The sequence below is a fragment of the Canis lupus genome, chromosome 13, assembly GCF_048164855.1.
Source record: "Canis lupus baileyi chromosome 13, mCanLup2.hap1, whole genome shotgun sequence".
Classification (NCBI taxonomy): Eukaryota; Metazoa; Chordata; class Mammalia; order Carnivora; family Canidae; genus Canis; species Canis lupus.
In genome coordinates, this window is record NC_132850.1 from 5,809,542 (window position 1) to 5,834,590 (window position 25,049).

At 55.0% G+C, this 25,049-nt stretch overlaps 1 long non-coding RNA gene across 6 annotated transcripts in view; it reads right to left on the reverse strand.

Moving 5' to 3' along the window:
- Window positions 1-6,544: 6,544 nt before the first annotated feature.
- The window catches only part of LOC140602408 (uncharacterized), a 64,113-nt gene continuing 45,608 nt past the window's right edge, over window positions 6,545-25,049 (reverse strand). The window contains exons 2-6 of one of the 6 annotated variants that reach the window (XR_012005380.1): window positions 14,291-14,446; window positions 12,374-12,614; window positions 9,431-9,651; window positions 7,347-9,019; window positions 6,545-7,241 (exon numbers count right to left, since the gene is read on the reverse strand). This is a non-coding gene — a long non-coding RNA (uncharacterized lncRNA). Of the gene's footprint in view, window positions 7,242-7,346; window positions 9,020-9,430; window positions 9,652-12,373; window positions 12,615-14,290; window positions 14,447-23,157; window positions 23,410-25,049 lie in introns of those variants that run through there. The other 5 variants (XR_012005381.1, XR_012005382.1, XR_012005378.1 and 2 more) reach the window with 5 other exon arrangements.

The window sequence follows — 25,049 nt, forward strand, 5'->3', positions numbered from 1 at the left end:
TAGAGCCCACAGTGTAGGCCCCCTAATTCCCTTAGAGACCACAGTGTAGGCCCCCCAATCCCCTTAGAGACCACAGTGATGCCCCCCGTCCCCTTAGGGACCATAGTGTAGGCCCCCCAATCGTCTTAGAGACCACAGTGATGCCCCTCGTCCCCTTAGAAACCACAGTGTAGGACTCCCAAACCCCTTAGAGACCACAGTGTAAGGACCCTCAATCCCCTTAGAGCCCACAGTGTAGGCCCCCCAATCGTCTTAGAGACCACAGCGTCGGCCCCGCCAATCCCCTTAGAGACCACAGCGTACCCCCGCCCAGGCAGCCTACAGAAGGCTCCCAGAGAGGCAGGCGGCCTGAGCCCTGGCTGGGACCCAGCCCAGCGCGTAGGGACGCCCCTGCCGTGGCTGGCTGAAGCTTGTTGTCTAAGCCAGCCTGGGGGCGCTGGGGCGGAGGGCAGCCTGACAGGGCTCGGAGAGCGGGGCACACCCTGGGTGAGGTCATGCCTGCCTCACACCTCTGGTATTCCCGCCGATCGCTATCTCCTCCCCCAGCCCTCGGGTTACTCCGAGGCCTCGGCCCAGCTGCGGCCCAAAGAGGGGCGGAAAGTGCAGAGCCTGCCGCGGGCCAGAGGGAGGGGGGCCTGGCCTGCCGGCCTCACCGCCCCCCCCCCTTGCTCCTGCAGCCCGCAGACCGACGGACAGGGCCGGCTGCCCCGTAGGAGCGACGTCTGCTCCCCAGCACCCACCGGCACCAGGGTAAACCCTGTCCCCTGGCTGGCTGCCCACCCTCCCACTGCTCCCCCAGCCCAGGGAGCCAGGCCTGGCAGTGGCGGGAGCCTGGGGGGCAGGTTCCAGAGGGTTGCCCCTAGGGGACACACACAGTCACCTCCCGCCCGGCCCTCCAGGCCGGCTCACCTCGACCTCAACCAAACTTGAGTCATGCGAGCCGCCTCTACCCATGGGAAACCATAGGGCAAACTTTTGAGAACGAAAGGATGAGAATCCCACGGCTGAGATCAGGCTCGGGGCTCGTCCCAGGCAAACTGGATGCAACTGTTCTGGTGACGGTGCATCCCCGCGGCCTGCTGGAGCCCCAAGAAAGGGCATTTGATGAGCCTCGGCTCTGAGAAAACCTGGTTCTTTGGCCTGGGATTTTCGGGAACAAAGAAGTGTCCCACTCTGGATGCTTTTTTTTTTTTTTAAGTTTTTTAATTAATCTCTACACTCAATACGGGGCTCGAACTCACAACCCCGAGATCGAGTCACATGTGCTACTAATGAGCCAGCCAGGCACCCCTTTCTTTTAAAAGGCTTATTTTTTTAAAGATTTATTTATTTATTTATGATAGACATAGAGAGAGAGAGGCAGAGACACAGGAGGAGGGAGAAGCAGGCTCCATGCCGGGAGCCCGACGTGGGACTCGATCCTGGGACTCCAGGATCGCGCCCTGGGCCAAAGGCAGGCGCCAAACCGCTGAGCCACCCAGGGATCCCCAGGCACCCCTTTTTAAAAATTTTTACTTCAGCCCTGGACCCTTTTCCTTGACAGACTGGTGGGGTAGGGAGGGGGCTCCTTAGGAAACAGAAAGGACAAACGCCAGCAGCTCTCAGGAGACCAGGAGACTTGCTTATGTGCCCTGTTCTCCTCCTTACTGTCCTCATCCCCGGACTAGTCCCTGAGCCAGGGAAATCCAGGACCCAAGATGATGGCAGGCCTCACTTTTGGGGGGGCGGACATGGTCTTCCTGGATGACTGGAGACTTCCCCTTCCTTCCCATCCTCATACCCCCAACACACCTCCCACTCGCTCTCCTTCTGTCTGCCTCCCTCACACACGACAGCAAAGCCGATGGTTCGAGGGTGCTGCATTGGCATCACCTGGGAGCTCCCTAGAACAGCAGATTCTCAGGCCCCACCCCAGACCTACTAAATCAGGAACTCTTAGATCTTCATTAGTTGAGAAGCCCCGCTCTACCCTCCCCAACCTTTCATGTGCAGATCACCTGGGGATGCCATTAAACAGAGATAGTGGAGGGGAGGCAGGGTAGGACAGGACTCAGAAGGTCTGGGAGGGGCCTGACAGTCTGCATTTTTTAGAAGCTCTCAGGTGAGGCAGGTGCTAGTCCATGGACACCTCCCCCCTCCTTGGAATAGCAAGGCTCTCGACACCCCAATTCTCAACCTGGGTTGCACTTTAGAACCACCTGGGGAGCCTTTAAAAATACCACTACCCGAGCTTTGTCTCCAGAGATCCTGGCTTAATTGCTCTGAAGTGAGACTGGGGCATGGGTAGTTCTTTAAATCTCCCCAGGCGATTCTAGTACAATTGGAAGTTCTCAGCCAAGGGTGGTAAGAAGTGCTTGACACACACACACACACACACACACACACACCCTCACCCTCTGGGGTCCTCCTCTCTTCGGTCTCCCGGATCCCCTTCCGCATCTCCTTGCCCACATCCCGCAGACATCTGACACACATGAGCATGAGCACGTGGACACACGGAGAGGTGTAAGGACAGACAGAGACTCTGACGCAGAGGAAGCAGGCGGGAGTCGGCTGGCATCCCCAGGCAAACGCAGACGTGGATAATCCATTTGCACGGTATACGTGTTGTAAACACCCGCAGGTATGGAGAGAGGGACGGACACATGCAGCAGCCGCAGGAGGGTCCCAGACCTCCTCCATCCATCTGTCTCCTTCCGTGGTCCCATCACTGCTCCAGACGAGAGGGCCCCTGTCTGTCCCTAATGCTACCAGCGAATGGAAAGCCCAGGCTTAGGCCCCCTCCTCTCCCTCAGCATCTCCCGCTCAGCACCACTGCAGTACTGTGGCCTGGACAGAGGCTTCCCGGGGAGCCCATGGGTGACTCAGCCCCAGGCCAGGGGCGCAGGGGACGCGCCTGCCCCCAGGGGGCTGATGTATCCTAGGGGCCGTGGGTGCCTTCAGCCCCTCAGCTCAGCCCCGCGCGGCTGCGTGGGGGGCCCCTCTGAGTTTCAAACCCTGCACCCCCCCCCCACCGCCCCGTGTGCTGGGGCTCTCGGCAGACAGGCCTGATTGATGACTCAGGGGGGCTGTGGCTGCCGCAGGCCTATTTTATGATGTCATTAGGCAGCTCCGGCCGCAGGCAGGAATCCCTCCTGACATCATAAAGGACTTGATATTTCGCTAATGTTATCTTGGCGGCGTGTCGCCCTGACATTTTCTCTTTGCAGCGCTGCCCCCCAGGACCGGGAGTTGTCTAACTACAGCCTGGAAAAAAAAATGCAAAACAGACAAATGCACCCTCGGGGGACAGCGGGAGAAAGCTAATAGACCGGTCCCCGGCTCCCCTCCAGCCCCCCCACCCCCCGCCCCGCGGAGTGGTTCAGGTGGGAAGCATGATGTGGTTGTCAAGAGGGACCCAAGGCTGCCTCCCTGCTGCACCCCTCCTGCCCCGGCCTGGCCTGCTCAGCAGCAGGAGGCAGTCCGGCACCGAGGTTCCACAACCCACTCTGCTACCCGGAGGCTATGTGACTCGGGCCAAGGCCCACCCTCAGTTACTCCTTCCACACCACAGGGGGTTGGCCCAGGCAACTTCACACTGTCTGAGGCTCTGGGGAGGGCAAAAGTGTCACACAGGCAAGAAGGAGGGACCACACCCTAGGCTCTGACCTGAAACTCTAGGCAGCTGCAGGGAGGCTGTGGGGTATGGTTTCGGAGCCCCCCACTCCCACGAACGGCCCCGGGGTGCAGACTCAGAATAGCAAGAGGTTTCCTTAGCCCGAATCCCAGCGTCTTCAAAAGACCAGGGCCAGCTGCTGACCCTAAGGAGAGGCTGGGGCGGCCCGGGTACAGATTGCTTGCCTGGGCCCGGTGAGCAGAAGCCAGCAGGCCATGCCCATCCTGTCACCCCAGGGTGGCACGCGTGGTCAGGGCTCCGCAAAGGAGAAAGACCCACCAGCCCCCGGCACCCCTCCTAGGTCCACCTGCAAAAGGACCTCGGGCTAGATCAACCAAAAAATCCTCTCCCACCCGAGCAGCACCCACCCACCACACCCTGACCCCAGAGTCCCTGGCAGACAGGCCTCCAGCCGACCGCCCCAGAGGCCCAGAGGCGGGGAACTCATTCCTTCCCCCAGGCAGCCCCACGTCTCCTTCCCTGTGGCCTCCCTCCCCCACCCCCCAAGGGTCCAGACTCTGCCTTGTGGGCCTGGGGGGAAAGAGCTGCTCCCTCCGCCCCAGGACAGTGGGACAGCCCTGCTGAGTGCGATATGCACACACCCTCCCAGGGTGCAGGGGGAGAAGCCAGGGTTCGTGCTCTTCTCGAAGAACTGGAGAATCTCCAAAGAGACTGGCCATTTAACCTGGGGTCCGTGGTTAGAACTGCAGTTCAGGAGAATGAGTTTCCTCTGTAATCCTGTGTATCTCGTGCGTTTAAAACGCTGTTCGAAAAAATAAAAAAATAAAATAAAATAAAATAAAATAATAAAATAAAATACTGTTTGAGAAGGTTCCACAGGCTTCACCAGCTAAAGAAGTCCATGGCATTTGGGGGAGGAAAAAAAAAAGTTAAAAAAGTCTGTTGCAGACTCCAGACAATTAGCCGTGAACGTGCTGTTTGGAGCGATCTGCTGGCCTGGGTGTGTCTCCCACCCCTGGAGGAGCCCCCACCCCCATCGCCGGCCCTCTTTGAAGAAAGTGCTCTAAAGATGAGCTAGACCAAGACCCACACCCAGGTCTGACCTCCACCGTTGTGTTTTCTGTGCCCTGAGGTGACTACACAGCCAGACTCGTGACTCCGGGACTCCGGGACAAGCCGACCTTGATGGCATTGCCGAGGGCTGAACATAGCCTGGACTCAACCCCGGCTTCAGAAAGTTCCCAGCAGGGGAGCAGGCTCGCTCCAGCCACACCCCGGCACCGGCCTTCCTGAGCACCCCAAGAGCTTCCTGCCCACTGCCCCCTGAGCCTGACGGCCCACCCCGCGCCCTTCTAGTAGCCAACCCCCCCCCCAGCCTTCCAGTGCCCGGCTGGCCCCCCGCTTCAGGCTCGGCCGCAGCTGAGCATGAGCCTCCCAGAGGCGCTACCGTGGGCCTGGATGCACTCGGAGCAGTGGCGCAGGGAGACAAGACAGCGACTGGCCGGGAGCCCTGCCCCCTGGCTGGCCCAGGGGGACGCAGCCTTGGCCCTCAGGCTGCATCAGGAACCAGTGGGCGCTTCCCCCCAAAGCAGGAGGACCACGGGGTAGGGGGTGGCTGAGGAGCCCCCACTGCCTTGCTAAGGAGTCATTCTGAAGCCACGGCCCCTCCGGAGCCGCAGGACAATGATGACTCCTGGTTGCCCGCGCTGGTGGACAGCCACTCGGCACTGCCCAACGATGAGCAGTTCATTCATTCATTCAGCAAAAACGTGTTGAGTGCCCGTTATTTGCCAGGTGATGGAAACAAAGGCAAAAATCCCCGCTCTCAAAGAGCTGACATTCTCAGGGCGCCTGAGTGGCTGGTCACTTGGGCCACCAGCTCTTGATTTCGGCTCAGGACATGATCTCAGGGTCCTGGGATCAAGCCCTGCATCGGGCTCCATGCTCAGCAGGGAGTCTGCTTGGGGATTCTTTCTCTCTCTCTCTCTCCCTCTGCCCTTCCCCCCAACACACACTCATGAGTGTGCGCACACTCGATTGCTTGCTCTCAAATAAATAAATCTTTAAAAAAAAAAAAAAGAGCTTACATTCTCTCGGGAAGGCACGCAACAGAGGAAGCGAATAGGTAAAAAGTCTAGTATGGTGTTCCTGGGTGTCCTAAGAGCCGTAGATAAAACTAAAGAAAGAGAAGGGCGTTGCTCGCAGAGGAGGTAACATTTGAGTACAGACCTGAAGGGGATGGCGAAGGGAGCCGTGAGGAGGTCTGGGGTGAGAGCATTGCAGCAAAGACATAGCACACGCAAAGGTCCTGAGGCAGGAACGCGGCTGGCAGATTTGGGGAGCAAAGAGGGTGGTGTGGTTGGAGGAAAGTGAAAGGGAAGAAACAGACCCTCACAGGTGGGAGATGGAGCACTGGGGCCCTGAGGCTGCGGTGATGACCTCGGCTCTCCTCCCCAGGAGATGGGAAGCAGCAAAGGTCCTGAGCATGCGAGCGACAGGCTAGGACTTGAGTGTCTGTTAACAGGATCAGTGTGGCTGCCACGTGGGGACCAAGCCACCGGGGAGCGGGGAGGACGCCGGTGCGCCGCCCTGTGCTGTGACAGTGGGTGCTAAGTGCGTTCTGCGCGGGGAAAACTGCCCACCTGGCGCCGCTTCCGGCCCTGGCACGCTTTCCGCACAGCGCACCTGGGAAGCAGGTCCTTCGTCCCCCTGGGAGAAAAGGACAGAAAAGGAAGCTCGCGTCCCGAAAGGCCACGCAGCCGGGGAGGGCGTCAAGGCGGCCTTATCCCACCGACGCCCGGGCTCCTCCCTGTCTGCTTGCAGCCAGGAGGACGCAGCCCTCAAACGCCAGCTCACCCTGCTTTCGCTGTGCGGTCAAGCTCACGTGATACCTGTTGGTCTTACGTGCTTTTATTTTCACTCACACCGTTTGCAACTTTTAATCAATTTTTTTATTTTATTTGACATTCCATTCAAAACCATCAGGGAAGGGAAGAGATGGCAAGGGGAGGGGGAGGCATATGGTGATGGCAAGAGAAGAGCGGAGGCCCTGGAATGATCCACCCACCACAGTCCTGGTCCAGGGCCTGGGAGCCCGGGGCAGACAGGGAAGCCCCCCACCCCACCCCCGACCCCGAACCCCGTCCCTGCACAGCCGCCGGCCCGTGCGGGGATCCACATCCCAGTGAAGTGGCCCGGGACTGAGCCAGGGACCTGGGCAGGGCGGTCTCGCCAGGGCAAGAGCGGAGTAGCCCCCAGTCAAATCCCAGGAACGTTCCAGAGATGGCAGAGGGACCGTCGAGACACAGACCGCTGAGCAGGGGCACACGTGCCCTGAAGTCCAAGCCGGCAGCTGTCCCAGCAGGTGGAAAGGCTACCCGCCAGCAGGTAGGAGGGCTGGGAGGGGCGCCACGAGGGGAAGGAGGAGGCGACCCGGGTTCTCGCTGCCGCTGGGGTGAGGACTCACCTGCAGCGGGCGAGGCAACAGCTCGCGTTAAGAAAGCCGGGAGCCTCTGGGGCTCTGGGGCCGAGTCCATGTGGGAGAGGAACGTAGGGAGCCCCCCTCCAGAGGCTGAAGCGGGCTTCCGAGGCTCATCTGTCACCGCCACCGCAGCCTGGGCCGGCTCTGCAAGAGGGAGTTGCAAGAAGGGAAGGAAGGAGGAAAGGAAAGAAGGATGGAGACAGAAAAAGGGAGCTATGTCAGCCACATCTGAGAGTCCATCATGCTCACCTTGATGCAGCCACGCCTGCAGGCGGAGGTAGATCCCAACACCCTCGCAGGTAGAGGTGCACCCCCAGAAATGCACCAGGCGATGGGCACAGCCCCAGAAGCACTCGCTAATGCACGTACGGGGCAGACTTAACAGATACGACATCCAGGGACACCCAGACAGAGGCCCTGGAGAGGACAGACGTGCTGACAGTGATGCGCGCCTCAGTGCCAACAGAAGGGCGTGGAGCCACGTCCATGGATACCGACAGAGGTGGGCAGGCATGCACCCGTGTGGACGCACCAGGAGGCACACGCCGGGACAGAGATTGAAAGGACACCTGTGCATACAGGCAGAAATGCCTAGACACACGCGGGGCACCTGGGTGGCTCGGTAGGTGAGCATCTGGCTTTGGCTCAGGACATGATCTCGGGGTCCCAGGATCGAGTCCCACAAAAGCCTGCTTCTCCCTCTGCCTGTGTCTCTGCCTCTCTGTGTGTCTCTCATGAATAAATAAAATCTTAAAAAAAAAAAAAAAGAAATGCCTAGACACACGTACCTGGATACTGACAGATGTGTGCACCCGAGTTCACCCCCACGCAGATGTGCAGGCACACACCCAGCTATGCACACACGGACAGGTGTGCACGACTACACAGACATGCCTGTTCTTATACCGATATTGATGCACAGCCGCACATTTACCAGAACACACGTTCCCAGAGGAGGCGAATGCACACGCACAAGGGCACACTCGAGGACGTGCTCGGGCACGGCCAATGGCCAGGCACACGTACACAGCTGGGCGCTGTTCCGAGCTCAGGCCTGGGGCTCTCAGCACCCTCAGGCCGGCCAGCTTCAAGCCAGGTGCTCTCCTGACACACCCCTGCCAGCCGCCCAGCCCTGCTTGGCTCCCTGGCACTCGGGCCCTCCCTCCCACCACCTCTAGTCTGCCCTTTGGCCCCGGGCCAGGCCCCGGGCTCCAGGATGGCAATTGCCCCAATTCTCCCAGGTGCCGACTCAGCCAAATTTCACACCCAGCCGTGGAGCCAGGCCAGCGGGGCTTGTTGCAGCGTGCTTGGGGCATCGACGCGGGGGTGGCGGGAGGGAGCCAAGATGCTGCAGGGGCAGAGAGAAGAGCAACCCGTCCGCCGTGCAGGCCTGCCTGGCGAGGCCGATGCCTCTACTACAAGTCATCCACCCCTGCTCCCCACCCCCGAAACGGGGCAACGTACCTGTCCCACCAACTGTGTCACCTAAGTGTACCTATCACCCCCCGGACAAAGGGCAGGTTTCGCCTCACCTTCTCTCGCCTCTTCCCTATGATGACCCGGGTCAGATGGCACCTGTGTCATCCCGACCGGGTGGCAAGCTCAAAAGGGGAAGTCGATTCCTCCAGGGAGCAGCCAGGACGAGAACCCAGGGGCCCGGTCGGTAAGGCTGCACCTGGGGAGAGGCCAGGCTCCCATGGCTTGCCCACAGCAGACATCAGTAATCGATCACAGTCTCTTCTGGGGAATCCAGACTTGGCTTGGAAATCCCTCTCGATGCGCCGCTGCAGGCCGACGTTCAAAACTGGCCAGAGCTGGCAGCCGGGAGGAGACTCGCTGCCATGCCGTCACCACCTCTGATTCATCTAATTCGGGGGGCGGACGGGGCGACTGGATGCTTCGGGAGAACACAGGCGATGTGCCTATCAGAGGAATTTCCCTACTGTTTCCAAAGGCTCCTGACTTCTCAGCCACCCTCTCCCTGCCCCCGGGGTCTTACTACACTGGGCCGGAGGTTTAGGGACAGGTCACTGCCGTTGCTCTATTTCACAGAGGGGGGACGCTGAAGTTCCGGCAAGGGCATCCAGGGTCACACAGCGAAGAGCTGCCGTGGGCCTGGGGTTCGAGCATCGACTCCCATCTCGGCGCTCTTTGACCATCCTGGTCAGACAGGCCAGGCCAGAGTGTGCGGGCCTGGGGGGGGCGGGCAGGGATGGAGGGCGGCAAGAGGGGCCAGTCTCCTCCCAGCAGAAAGGAATCGACCCTACAACTAATTGGTTCAGAGTGCTTCTTTTGACCCTAATTAGCTATTTGTCATGTCTCCATTTGCATACCAGAAAAGATGCAAATTTGCATATTTGTAAATGAGGCTGAGCCTGGATGTGGGTTCTGGAAGCGCTTGGCGGTTGCTGGCAGGCAGGGAGGCAGCTGGCTCTTGCCACTGAAGCATGGGCCGTGGAACGAGGAGATTTGGAAGACAGCTCCTTGGCTTGGGGCTGCAAGGTGCTCTCAGAGGAGGTCAGACAGGATGGCCCGCCTCGCTCCCGCCCTGGGGCTACGCGGTGGGCAGAGGGAATGGGTGAGCCTAACGCTGCTATTTTGATTAGATGAAACAAGGAGGGGGGAATATAAAGTAATTTCAGGACGCTCTGTGCTGGGAAGCCTTCTGTTCCCGTCCTTGGATAGAATCTGTAACACTTGCAAGGGGCGGGGGGACGTCTCCCTCCACCTCGCTAGAGAGGATGAGGTTCGGGAGGGAACGGAGGTCAGGGGGAATGACACTCTCTCTCCAACACACACACACACACACACACACACACACACACACACACACGTGCATGCACACGCACGCTCTCCCAGATGCTCACATGCACACGTACACTTGTACACACATCGACAATTCACTTGCACGTACACACACACACACACCACGCACGCAAGTCTCTGCCCCCCAGGAGCACCCCTACACACAACGCCCCAGACCCACAGAGATACACGCACAACTCTAACGGGAGAGGCACATTCGCACATGCAGACATTCCCAGACTTCCCGCCACATACACATTCACGCCCTTACACATACAGACACACACTCAAACACTTGAACATAGATGTAGGCATACAGACTCACTTAAGCTGTGTGTAAATATTTACATACACACACACACACACACACACACACACACACACGACATACACGAGAACATCCTCGCTAAGGACCAAATTCCCTGGCAAATTCTGGAAATCCTGAGCCCTTTGCCAGAGTTTCTGGTGCCTCCGTGGGAGGAGACAAAAGGAGCTAGGTAGCCATCCTTCCTAGAAAGGGAGCAGGTGTGTCCGCAGGGAACTGGACCCCAAGCAGGGACTGGTTCTCCGAAAAGCAAGGACTAGTAAATGCCCGGTGCCTTCTGGGTTTTTGTCTGGGGCTGGGAGGGGGTCTGGGTGGAGCTGAGCAAGCAGGAGAGCATGGTAGGGGGGTCGGGGGACCCATGATACCTCGTTGGGGCCTGCCATGCATTGAGCGGGAAAGCAGCACGCTTCCTCCGACTTCCACGTCGACCTCAGCGGCCGGTGTGGACCGAGGTGCCACAAGCTGCTGCATCTTCAGGCATGTGGGCACCAAGATGCCAAGCTCAAAGGGAGCTTCCCAGGCCCATAAGGCTTCCCATGATCTGGGCCCCGGGGACCTAGAAGCCCGAGGTCAGGGACCCAGTGCTTCCACCACCTTTCTCCTCACCCCCCCACTAGCATCTCCTCCCCAGGGCTTGCACCCCAAAAGGCAAGCTAAATAGCTCCGTATTTGTAAATTAAATATAGCTGTACTCCAGCTTTCCAAAGAGCTGGGAAGGAGAGGAGAAAGAAAAAGAGAGAGAGGAAGAGAAGAAAAGCTGCCGCCCTCAGGAAAGTCTGGCTGGTACAGATTGCCTGAGTCATGAATATTCATCTGGCGAATGAGGAGAGCGGGAGTCTGCATAACAGCTCCACCCACCCAACTGAAAGAAATGTCACCGCCTTTGCCAATAAAGTGCCAAAGGAAGCCGGTGGAGGCTGCCAGCCAGACGGTGCCAAACTGCTGACTTCCACTCCCAGGCGTGGAGAAAGCACATTGTTTCCGGCCCGAGGAGCTGCCACTCGGGGCTGGGGGAACGGAGCTGGCTGCTCGGAGAGAAGAGAAGTCACACCCGCCACCCACGGGAAGCCTGGTGGGCAGCGCGCCGGGGCCCCAGCACCCCTCCGAAGAGGGGCTCACCCCGACCCCCACCCCGCCCTGCTCCCACGCTTCACACTGCCTTGGAGGAGTCTCGAGAGGGGCTTTGCGACTCCTGGGCGGTGACCAGAGACCAGAGGCTGGGGGAGGGCATACGGGGGGGGGGGTGATGCAGGGGCCAGAGGTCCACGGTCACCTTGGCCCCCATTTAGCAGAAGGAGACACCCCCACCCCACATGCAGGTGACTCCTCTCTCTGGGTCAATCCCACTGGCTCTCACTCCGGGAGGTCTGCTCTGACCTCTTTCTCTGCGACAGAGTCGGGCTCCCCGTGCCACCCACCCTCCCAGTCCTGACAGCCTGCCTTGATGCCAGCTTGTCCTGCCCATAGCTCTTTCCTCCGCACGGCTCTGAGCTCTGGGGGCAGGGGCCGCGGTTGGCTGATTGGCCAACGGACTCAGACAGGGCACCTTGAGCCGTTGGGCAAACAGAAGCATCTCCTTCCATCCACTCCCGTTGCCAGGCCTTCTCCACCACCTTGAACGTGCTTGTCAGGTCCCCAGGGGGTCAGGCGCCCTGTCCCAGCAGCTCAGTCTGGGCCTCCTGTCCCCAGGCCCTGCCCCCCACGAAGAGAGCAGAGGGGTTCAGAGCCCCCCGGCACCCCATCCTCATGGTGCACCCACGAGGGTGGGTGCCCACCTGCCCACCGGTCCCCCACAGCTGGCTCCCTCTGGTAATTACCTACGTGAATGGGATAAGCAGAGCCGGGGAGAAGACGTTCTCTTAGTACAGAAACCCAATTAGGGCTGTGGGCGTCTCCAGCTGCTGCTCTGGTTATGTAAAGTTTGGGATGTGTATTTGGGACTTAATGAGGATATTTATGTGTTCACATCTTACCTTCTCAGACTGCTCATTTCAAGCATCCCAAGTACTCTTGGGCCGAGGACGTAGCAATACAAGCTGGGGGACAGGCTCCGAGGGAGCAGCACCACCTCTGGGTAGCCGCACAGCCCCTCTCTCAGGATTCATGGACCCCCCTCTCCGCCCCAGAAATCAAGGATGACACCCACCTGGAGCCTGGGTCCCTTCTTGCAGCATCTTCAGCAAGTCCACCCTCTGCTCGAGGCCTCCTCCGGGGACGGAAACTCCTTTATTGCCTCCTTCGTGGTTAGAATATCAGCAATCAGTGCACAGTTCTTCCTCGAACGGAGCCAGACTCTGCCTCTTGGCGACATCCCTGAATCGGCCCAGGCGTCGTCCCTGGGACCGCGTGGACACGTCGCCCTGCCTGTCCCAGGTCAGCCACCAGTCCTGCAGAAGGGAAATGGGTGCTGAATTTAAAATGTTGCTGTGGTCAAATAAGTTTGGGAAGATTCTATATCAGTTTCTTTGCTGCAGGACTTCTCTGAGCCTTTCCTGTGCTCACACTTAAACTGAGCTGAGAAGGTGCTTCATTTCAGGCATCTATTTGCTCACAGAAGCCTTTTCTGTAGAGCGACCTCAAGAAACCAGGGTCCTAAAGAGCACATTTTAGGAAACACTGCTTCCAGCATGTTAAAAGCAAATATCTAATTCCTTGGCCTGAGCTCCTTCAACATTTCTCCTCCATTGGTCCTGATGCCTGGGCCTGTCCCCTCTCTGGTCCTCTGCTATAAGTGAAGCTCTGCCGTATGCCTCTGTTTCTCCATTGCTCCATACAAGGTCTGACCACCAATTGTCTGTCCAGAAGAGTCTTTACCTTCACAAATCCAAGACCCCATTTTCCCCAGTTTTGATGTGGTCAAAACACCATCAGGAGGATGGGCAGCTGAATCCCACTGAGCATCTCCTCTGAAAGTACCCCCAACAAGCCACGACTGAGCCTCAGCTCCTCATTCTGCTCTCAGACCCTGCTTTTGGAGCCCGCAGGTAGATGCCCAGAGGTGTTTTGGAGCCCACAGGTAGACGCCCAACCAGGTGTTCCAGACAATGGGTCCCTGCTATGCCTTCCCTGCACAACAAGATGGCAGGCCATGGCAAGCCCCCAAAGTATCAGAGCACCAACCAGGGATTCACACACAGTCGAGGCTGTTGCACAGCATCATGCAAAGCATACATTTGTTCTAGCATCCAGTCCCCGCAGAGTCACAGGGGGAGCACTCCAATCATCCTGAGCTCCAGATCTGGAAGTCTTTTGGGGCCAAGGCCATAGTCCATACCTGCATGAGGGAGCCCTGGCTCTACCTTTAATCACTCCCTCCATGCCTGCCTTCTCATCATCCTTCAAGTATGTGGTCAAGCCCAGGCATGGAAAAGAGGCTCATCTCCCTGGCCCAGTCCAGTAGATTCGAGGGGTTCCCTGGACTGGCTATTGAGAAAAAGGTATCGAAGCTTCCCTGGGTTCTATAGAATGGTTAGCGATGCCAACTAGTGTTGGAGAGTGGGCAGCGTGGCACCCAGGCCTGTTAATACCATCCCCCAACCAAGCTCAGTCCCTTTCCCTCCAAACTACTCCCCCAAGCTACAACACTCCTTTCTCCCAGAACAAACACCCCAACTCTCCCACACATGCCCATGCGTGGCCCCATTCCCCCACCCAAACTGCTCCCTCCAAGGTCACCAACAGACTCTCATTTGTCAAGTCCTGTACCCTCTCCCTGGTGTCAATGCCTTTGCAGCATTAGATATGGTTGACCTTTCTCTGGAAATTCACCCCCACCCCATGGAATTCCGAGACCATCTATGCCCCTGGTGGCTCTTCGCCTTCCTGACCATTCATGCAGTTCTTCTTCCATCTCATAAATGTGGCCACGTTCCAGGGCCCAATCTCCAGCCTTCTCCTGCTCCTCCTGCCCATGCATTCCCTCCCTGTGAGATCTCATCCACAGCTTGGTCTTTGGGAGAAGCCCCCTGTGCCCCTCACGTGCGCCCCTAGGATCAGCCTCCTAAGAGGCAGCACTGTGGCCTACAGGTGGCCGCCACAAGCCAAAGCTCTGAAAACCCAGCACCTCCTCTCTCCTCCAGAATCAGCTCTCATTCTGGGTTTTCCACAATGCATAATCCTCCCAGGCTCCAGGATCAAATTCTTTCTTGGCTTGGCGTCTTGACTCTTGATCCGCATCCATTAAACCACCACGTGCCGAGTCCTCTTATTTAATATTTACCTAATTTCCAAAATAAAAATAGCTGTATTATTTTTTTCTGACTGAAGCACCTCATATATCATCAGTAGATAAAAAAAAAATCAAACCAATACTTAAAAGTATGAAAAAGAAAGTGAAAATCACTCAAAATCCTACCACCCAGATATAACCACTCCAGCATTTTGGTGAACAGCCTTCCAGACATATCTCTATGCATATATACACACAGAGATCTATGTATATAATTTATAGACGAGGGATTGTATTATACATACTGTTCTCACTGACACCTGCTTTTCTCTCTCAACAATATGTCATAGACATCTTTCTATGTCAATAAATAGAGTTCTACAAAATTATTTTAATTACTTCATAGTATTCCATTGTATGTATGTATCATATTTTATTTAGCTGGGTCTCTATTGATCCTTTAGAATGTTGTCAAGATTTTACTCTCATAAACAATACTGTGGTAAATACCCATGTGCATATCTCTTTGCTTATTTTCTGCAATTATCTCCTTAGGATGAAAATCCTATAGACGAAATTGCTGCAATAAAAGGATGCTATTTCCAATTGTGCTGCTCTGCCCTTTTGCAAACGTACAACAATGCACTTCCCATCCACAGTGCCCTAGCACATCTGTCCACACCCTCTCCAGCCCCGGGTTTCAATGTTTGCTGTTTGTTGTCTCAAATCAACAGACAGCAAAAGACACATATTTTTACTGTCATTGTTTAAATTATTAGTGAAAGTAAATGAGTATCTTTTCATGGTTTCTTTCTGGTCATTTGTCATGATTTTCTTTGTGAATTGCCTGTTCATGTCTTTTGCCCATTTTTCTAATGCGCTATTTATCTTTTTCTCAATGAGTGGTAAGGGTTCTTTGCACATTTGAGACCACATTAAATAATTATCTTTCGTATATGCTTTCCCTTTCTTCCTTTTCTTTTAATGGTCTTTCAGGTACTTAAATTTTTAATCTCCATGTATTCAAATGTATCAATCTTTTCTTATGATTTCTGGATATCCCATCATGCTTAGAAGGAACATCCCCACCTTAAGACGACCAAAATAGTCATTCATATGTATTCATTCATATTCATAAAGACTCCATCGTCTTCATGGTTGGTCTTATTGGAGTAAAATAGAAAACCAGCTTGCGCTGTAATGGCTGGCCCATGCCAACACCATTGATAAAACAGCCATATTCTCCCAACATGATAGAAATGCCATTTTGTCATACACAAAATTCCCTTAAATATTTGGATCCTTTCCAGACTCTCTATTCTGTCCCAATGATCTATTCTTACATAAGAAGTTTTAATTATTGTCCCTTAGGATGCCTGGGTGGCTCAGCAGTTGGGCAGTTGCCTTTGGCTCAGGTCATGATCCCAGGATCTGGGATCGAGTCCCACGTCGGGCTCCCTGCATGGAGCCTGCTTCTCCCTTTGCCTGTGGCTCTACCTCTCTCTCTCTCTCTCTCTCTTTCTCTGCATCTCTCATGAATGAATAAATAAATCTTTGAGAAAAATTATTGTCCCTTTGTAAAACATTTTCATATCTGAGAGAATACATATTCATCATTTTTCTTTTTCAAGAATTTCCCTAACTACTCTACTTTTTTACTCTTCTGGGTTAGCTTTATAGTAATTTTTGTCAAATTAAAAAAAATCTTATTGAGGTATTGATTGGATTATCTTAATTTTGTACATTCCCTTAAGGAGCACAGACAGACTTACAGCATTAAATCTCTTCACCCAAGAACTAGGGATATTTATCCAAGTCTCTTTTCTATCCCTCAGGAGGGTTTTCTGGTTTTCTTCATGCAAATTCTACATGTTTCTCAAAAAGTTTATTTCCAGACATTTCGTGTTATTATTTTCTTCTTGATGGTGTGGATGAGGCCTTTTATTTTACCTTCTAGGTAGTCATTTTATAAATAGAAAAGCTATTCATTTTTGTATATTGTTTTGTTACTGGCCGTTTTACTAAAATTTATGGTTTCCGACTGTTTTCAAGAAATGGTCTTGGGTCTTCCAGATAAATAACCATCTCATCTGCAAACTATGATTATTTGCTCTCCTCTTCCAATATGTATCCTTTTTATTTCTTGTCTAATTATAATGCCTAGCACTTTAGGAAAAGTGTTTTTAAAAATACTGATAACAACAGCTGCCATGGTCTAGCTTCTAATTTTAATAAGAATATATCTAGGGTTTCATCAACCTAATGTCTCCTGAGTATCTTGTCTACTCCTGTGACCACTGTTCTGGTCCAGCCCCTATTAAATTGTCATCTGTGTCATCACAAACAGGATGAACCAGGGTACAGGCTTTGAAGTCAGATGACCTGTGTTCCGGTTCCGACTGTCATTTAGCAACCATACAATTTTGTCAAGTTATTCAAGATTATTGAAACTCAAAAAAGGTGGGGGGGGGGCGAGTCTTGTAAGCACTAGGTGAGGTAATCCACACACTATGGGCAGTATCGTAAATGATGATTTTTAGGTCTTAGCCCCCTCAACTCCTCCTTCCAGTCCCACCGATACCCACTCTTAGGTTGACTCTTAGGTTGACCGTCCCCAATACCACTGGGCTCACAGCACTCTACCAAGCCCTCCCCTGCTCACAAGTCTTCAATTATCCCCCACTGCCTACAGAATGAAGGCCCAAATTCTAAACCTGTGTCTGAGATCTTCCACTATTCAACTCCAAACTTTCTCCCAGCCTTACTTCCAGTAGCCCCCTGCCACCCCCGCCCAACACACACTCCCATCCCTTTGCTCCAGCCTAGAAGTCCTCCTCACTGGTAGCTGCCTGACACCAGGTAGGTCCTCACTTTCCACCCAGATCCCTAATACAGATTTTAGTCACAAGGAATGCAAAATTAAAATCTAAATGGGTTTAATAAAGTGGAGTTGGCAGCTCAACTTAATAGAATAGTCGAGATGCAACAGGCGTCAGGCACAGTTTGATCAGGGCTGGGACAACATTTTTCTGTGATGTTTCAGGCTCTTCCCACCTCCATATGTTTACAGTCGTCTCCGGTTGTGTTCCCAGTCACCAGATGCCTGCCAGAAATTAAATCCACAAGCTACCTCATCCAAACCCAGATAGAGAGATTGGATGTCTTTCTCTAGTCATCTAACAAAAATTCTGGCCTTCATCTCACTGGGCCAATCTAAACCAATCCCTGTGACTGGGGAAATGTGTGTGTTGATTGCTTTAGAACCAACCCATGTGCCAAAAATGGGTCTGGGGGAGAAAAGTTATCTTGAATGCCAATCAGGACTCCTCTCCGGAGCCGTACACACCACTGGAGACGGGTCAGGTGTTGACAACCTCAATTGCACTACAACCCCTTCTGAGTCACTCTCCTGGCACTCAGGCTTCCTTGAAGGCCTAAGTCAAGCCCCCAGAGTTCTGATAATGTGCCTGCTCCCTTTTAGCTCCCAGAGTCCTAACTCTCAGCTCAACACATGGTTAGCACTGCCGTGTAGAATTTATTTATATAATCATCTGTCTATTCTTCCTAATTAGTAATCACAGAATTGGTTAATAAACTCTACAGAACACTCTATACAAGGTAGGCCCTTTGATCTCCACAACAATCCTCTGAGCCTCAGAGAGGTTAAGTGACTTGCCCTATGTCACACAGCCAGAGATGATGTTGCCCCAAATGCCACTGCAGTAAGCTCATGAGCTCGCTCTCTCTCTCGTACACGTACACACACCCCACGCTCCCTCCTCCAACCGCCATCCCAGGCCCGACCCCAAGATGCAGAAACCCCCGTGGCATCACCTCCTTCTTCCCACTTCACTTCAATCTCTAGAGCTCTGAGACTTGCTCCAAAAAAGTACAGAGAAAGTTTTCTTGCCAGACAGCAGTTTCTAAGATTTGTGTGACAAGGCCGGGTACAATTCAAATGACTCTGGGTGATTTAATCTGCTTGGGGCTGGGGTGGTAAATCAGTGCGGCCCGGGCTGCCACAGCCGCCCCAGAAACCCACGAGCTGAGCTGCTGGTAGGCGTTTATCTGCAGATCTGCAGGTGAGGGCCCTGGAAGCTGAACCGTGGCCCGGGGAGTTCCCCTCCGCTGCACTCAGAATACATTTGGAGGGTCTACGGCCCACGGCCTCTCCCGCCTGCATGTTCCATGGGGAGAGAGCTCTCCCAAGGCTGCAACCCTGATTCCCCCTCCCACCCCCACCCCCAGTGTCGGAGCAGCACCCCCACCCCACCCCCAGTCCACACTGGACTTCTCAGGGAAGGAGACCGGCGTCCGTCGGGCTCCCACTGAAACTGCCGCCTCGCTGCCAGGTCCCTGCGCACCCACACACACCCATTACCTCATTTCATCTCCACAACAACTTAATGAAGGAGGCATGTCCGTCCTCAGTTTACAGGTGACTTAATTGAGGTTCAGAGCGATTAAATAACTCGCCCAGGGTTATTACACAGTGAGCAGCGGGGGGCAGAGCCAAGATTCAAATCCAGACTCAGAAGGCTCCAAAATCCCCATCCTGTTGAGCCCACCCCTCCGTGGGGGCCAGGGGCAGCTTCCGCCCAAGCCATGTCACTTGAGAAAAGAGAGGGAATGGTCCCTGGCTGAAGGGGAGGTATTGCTCGGAGGGAATGAAGCAATAGTTTTTCCCATACAGGAGGATGTCTACGGAGAAAGTCGCACTTATGAGGCTCCTACTGTACGCCGAGCAGGTGCCATGTGCCAGGTGCTTGACATCCAGCATCCTCGCCGTGAGTCCGTAAGCAGCGGGATGCTGGTAAATGTTTACAAGGAGCAGGCTGGAAGGAAGGAAGAGGCTGGATTTGTAGCATTGGCCCATCCCTGGGGTGTACAGGTCCCCACCGCGGTCACCCTCGAGCCGCCCGGGGGATGTTACAGGCCACAGGCTCAGGAAGCGAGGCCCTCGTGGGTTCCGGGGCCGACAGGAACCCACTCCCACTCCTGCTGCTATAAGACAGGGTTTATTAAACCCACTCAACAGGGTACCTGGGTGGCTCAGTGGTTGAGCATCTGTCTTTGGCTCAGGTCATGGTCCCGGGGTCCTGGGATCAAGTCCCACATTGGGCAACCTGCATGGAGCCTGCTTCTCCCTCTGCCTTTGTCTCTCTCTCTCTCTCTCTCTCTCTGTGTGTCTCTTATTAATAAATAAATAAAATCTTTAAAAAAAAAAACACTCAACAGATGAGACCCCATGAAAAGGCACTCGGGACCCATATCCACTGCCTTACAACTTTCTAAATCCATGTTCTGCCCACAGCCCCAAGTTCCCCAGGCAGAGACAACACGGGGAGCCAGGACTACCGGTCTCTACTCCCCGCAGGTGGACAGACCCCCATGAGGTCCCGAAGGGCAAAAGAAGACCAGGGCGCCCCAGTCCAGCAGGCCGAGGATCCGCACAAGGAAGAACTTTCTGGGCCGTGCACCTCGAAGGCAGCGTCCGCGCGGGGCACGCAGTGAACGCTCAGTAAAGAATGAATGAAGAAATGAGAGTGATCGAATGAATGACGGAGCCATTAGGCTGACTTCAAACTCGCCAAATCCAAGACAGAATTCACCTTCTTTCCCCCAAAAACCCATCCCACCCCAGGGTTTCTCATCTCGGTGAGACCCGCCAGCCCAGATGCCCAGGGCCCTGACCCTCCTTCCCTGCTCCTCACAGGCAAGCAATCAACAAACTGCATCCCCTTCCCGTCCTAGTGCCTCCTGACCAGAGGCACCAGCCACCTACCGTCACCCTCTCCCCCCCGCGCGGACCCGCCGCACCCTACTGCCCCTCTGCCTCGCCCCCAGGCTCGTACCCACTCCAACCTCTTCTGCCAAACGCGTCATCCACGCTGCCCACCTGACCTGTCAAAGCTGCCCCTCTGAGCTCACGTCCCTTGCCTCCCTTCCAGGGCTCCCCACTACCCAGAGGAGGACCAGCGCTTGGTCCTCCAAGGTCTGGCCTCACCTCCCTCTCCCGTTTGATCCCTCACCTCTTTGCTGCATGTTGGTGCTGATTCTGGAACCTCACCAGACTTCTCGGTGTCCTCTACACGGCGTCCAGGCCTTGCTCACCCCACACCCCCACCCGCTCCCACCTCCCCTCCCTTCACCCCGAAAACTTCTTTAAGACTGAACTAAGATGATCCACAAGGTGATTCCTGGGGGCCTTTGAGACTAGTATCTCGTGACGGTTCTAATGCCAAGTACTCACAGTCTACGCCTTCTGGATTTTACAGTCCCCCTCTCCCTTCATGGGACCCTAAAAGGGTCCTTAGGGGCTTTCCAGCTCAAGTGCATCATTTTATGGAAAGAAAATCGAAGGCCCAGAGAGGGAAAGGGATTTGCCCCAGATCACCCATGAGGCCAGCAGAGGCAGAGCCAGGACAAGAACCAGGCACCTGCATCGCAGCCCAGGGCTCCCTCTCGGCATCACACTCCCCACCCTGATCCCCTGATTCCAGCCCAACCACCCTGACTACCCCGACTCACCTCCTCACACCCAAGCTACGTTAGCACCATCCCTGTCTTTGCTCACGTGACAACGAGGCCATTCCATCACCTCCATTCAGCTCCCAGGGTGTCGCACCTCCAGGCAGCCCATCCTGGTTAGCACGTCAAACCCACCCACGCCCCACACCCTCCCCCAAACCCCCTGCATTGGCCAGAACCCAGCAGCGAGGGTTTGGTTCGCTCCCAGCGGTCAGTGTGCTCCTCGGTCTCGCCAGGTAGGACCCCCACTCCTCGGGGCTGGCCAGTGCCTCGTCTTTCTCCTCCTCCTCCTCCTCCTCCTCCTCCTCCTCCTCCTCCTCCAACCTCCAGCTCCCTGCCTAACTGCTCGGGGTAACAACATGGTATCTGGGGTCTCGGGTCTCGCGTGCAGGGTCAGATCCCAGTTCTGTACATGCCTGACCGCTTGCTCTTAATCCATCTGTCCCTCCACCTTCCTTATCTATAAAATGGGTCCTACCTCCCGGGGTCGCCCTGAAACTGAATGATGTCACCCATGGTGGAGGCCCCGAACTCAGTGGGCTCTCGATACATGACAGCACCCTTCCCCACCGCCTTTCTCGCGGACTCCCCAAGACACTCGGAGGAAAAAAGAAGAAAAAAAGCTCCCCTGGGCTGGGAGGTGGGCAGACTCGTGGACATTTTCTCTCGCTCCCGTTTGCAACAGGCTATGAGCAGCCTGTGTGCAGAAACGCGGGGCGTATCCAACCCCCTTCCCCACCCCCAACAATCTGCTTTAACCTTCCTATCTCAAATGCCTTGTTTATTTTAATATCACCCGTTTCACTTTTCTGTTCATGCAAAAAAAAAATTTTTTATAAAAACAGATTTAAAAGGGAAAAGAAGTATTTAATGAGTAAAACTGTCTGCAGCCCTGTTTCTTTCTCAGGAAAAAGTGGCTGTGATTCTGGCATGAGAGAGGGAAGCTCAACAGCTTCACTTCACTGCAGCTGCCAGAAGAAGTGCATTTCAGAGTGGAACAGAACCTCCAAATTAAACAGTATGTCTCCCAGCCAGGCGCTTCCTGTGCCGAATTCAGCTTGGCAGGTGACACCCCAGCTCGAGCAGAGATCCAGCCCCGACATGAGCAACTTGCAAGGCTCTCTGCTCCTGCCCACCTTCCAGCGTGGAAGGACCCGGCCCACCAGGCCTGGGCAAAGCACTGACCTGCAGGATAAGGCTCTGAGAGGGGAAGGAGAGAGCTGGAGAGGCGGTGACTACACCTGGCCGGTGGCCAAGAGAACCCGGACTCCCACCCACCCACCCAGCCACCCAGGGCCTGAACATCCAGGGACCAGCGCTTTCCTCTCCCCAGATGAGGCTAGTTGAGCAGAAAGATCAGATCCAGGACTGGCTGCTCAAATGAAAGTTCAGAAAATCTGCTGCTATCTTCCCATCTTCAGGGTTGTCATTTTGGAGGGCTGCTCCGGATGGAGTGCAAGGGTCCAACCCCAGAGGGTACTGCCCCTCCCCAACACTCCCCTAAAAGATGAAGAACCTGACCTTCAAGTATGTACAACAGAGACTGCCCAGGGGGCAAAAGCTGGCTGGGCCCAGATGGTGGTCCCCCTCCCTTGCCCCAAACCCATACCTTTATTAATGTAGCCTCGTGACTCATACTGAGCTTACTGTCCCTTGAACTCTTAAATAAATCCCTTTCTCATATTGTCTAGTAGTCAGGATGGGCCCCAGCATCCACCTTATCACTCCCACTGTTGAGATCTTTCAGGATCCTGATTTTGCGATCCAGCTTTGCTCTGTCCTTCTTCTCTGTTCCATCACCTCCGGGTGTTACAGGCCAACACCCTTTACATCTCCTTTTGGGTCCCTGGCATATACTGGTCAGAAAAGGGTAGAAAGCAGAGCCCCACAGCTGCCTCTAAAGACCCACAGGAACATTCGGAGGCTGCCATTCAGCCAGAGGGGAGCCCCCTCCAGGCCCCCCACGGCCATCCATCAGGTCCTTGAGAGCCGGAGAGACCCCAGCTGGTGTCTCAGGAGGCGGTGTGAAATGACAGGAATTTCCAGGCTTGAATCCCAGCCCCATCAGTCTTGGGAAAGTCATCTGACCTCCCGGGCCCTCCATGCCTTGTCTGTAACACAGGGATGGTCACCTCCAGGGCCCAACAGGTGAAGAGCAGGATCGTGTGTGACATAACCCGGCTCACGACGGCGCTCAAAGAATAACACCCGAGCCCATTTTCCTCACCCACCTCATGGGGCTGTCGAGAATCCGAAAGATTTGCCGGCTCCTGGTGAACCCATGCTGGCTCTAAGGACCGCTGCCTTCTCCTCTGTAGGTATCACCGGCGTCACCCTCCAAACCAGGCCCAAACCCGAACCCGAGGTCAGCCGAAGCCCTGGGTCTCTTTGATGTGAACTCCTGTCAAGGCAGTCTTCCCTTCCCGGATCTGTGCACTTGTTTGTGGAGTTTGTTGGGGTTTCTTTTTAAAGATTTATTTATTAATTTGAGAAAGAGAGAGAGACAGAGAAAAAAAAATCTCCAGCACACTCCCTGCTGAGCACGGAGCCCAGTGCGGGGCTCGATCCCACGACCCTGAGATCATGACCTGAGCCAAAATCAAGAGTCAGGAACTCACCTGACGGAGCCACCCAGGCGCCCCTGTGCAACTGTTTCCATAAAACAATAACAGTATTAATAACCGCTTAATCCTTCCAATCCCACTATGAAATAAAAAGTATCTCCGTCTTACCTCCAAGGAAACTAAGGTGCAGAGAGGCTAAGTGACCTTCCCAAGGTCACACAGCTGGAGAGTGTGAGCGAAGCACAGCTCGGACTCCGAACACCGCACTCTCAATACTACACAATAGTTCCTAAATGCCGGCCTAAAGGGGGGAGACTTTGTCCCCGGCCCTCTCCCACTTGTCTTTTCTGGCCTCGGCCCTGCGTTCACTCGGTTGGGCACCTTTGGGTCCTGATGGTGTCTGCACAGCGGTGGCCGCGCCTCACCCCCACCTCCCGGCAGCTCTGTGCCCACCAGCGTCACATAAAGAAAAGGACTGAGGCACCAAGCCCATTGCTCCCTGAAGACTGGGACCAGTGGGGTCCTCGTCTTGGCCCCCCGGGGCTAATCTCCACCTGTGCATCCTAAGCTCCGGACTCGCCCACAGCCTAAGCACGGGACCCCTCTGGCCCCCCTTCCCCAGCCTTTCACAGGACCCAGCCACCTGCTGCCCGGCCCTGACACCTCTGAACTGACCACTGCCTCCTGAACCCCCAATGGCCAGGATCCCCACCTGCCCAAGGGGCACCCGAAGGCCCCTCCTCGCAGCTGCGTGTCCAGATGCTGAGTCCAACCAGCCAGCACGGCTATCCTCCGGCCTTCACTACCTGCTCCCCCCTCTGCCGACCCTCAGCCCCAGGGGCAGACTGGCTGCAAGGTGAGGGCATTCCCTAAGTTTGAGGTCCTGTCTGCCCACGGGAAAAAGAGGAAACGGACCCAGGAAGCTGGCAGGGCTGGGGCTGAGGCCCACGGCCACCGAGGGGGCAGCCAGTCAGGAAAAGCCCCTGGAGGTTCCAGGGGAGCCATCGTGGAGCGTTGGCAGACCCCTGACGATGCCAGAACCCGAAGGCTCTATCAGAGAACTGCCCCTCAGGCCTCAGAGAATGGCGCTTTGGAGCAAACCCACAAACATAGTCACCCCACAATCAAAAACACTAGCCCCTCGACACATCCTGCAAACACTTCCATTCACAAAACACACTTGGTGAATCCCCTGGCACAGGAGCCCATCCAATCACTCAGGAAGCACCGACCGAGCACCTGCCACCTGCCAGGCACTCTCCCGGGCAGTGGGGATACCTCAGTAGCCAACCCAAAGGTCCCGCCCCCTGTGAGGTCCCTCGTTCTCACGGGGACACCAACAGTAATAAATAAATAAATAAATAAATAAATAAATAGATAAATAAATAAATAAATAAATAAACAAACAAACAAACAAGTAAATCACTTGGTGTATTCGGAGTGATGAGGACAAGAGAGAAATTAAAACCAGACAAGGGAATCGGGTGCCTAGGAGGAGGAGGAGGAGGAGCAGCAACTTTAAGCAGGGAGGTCAGGGCCTCCTTTGCAGAAGTGACACC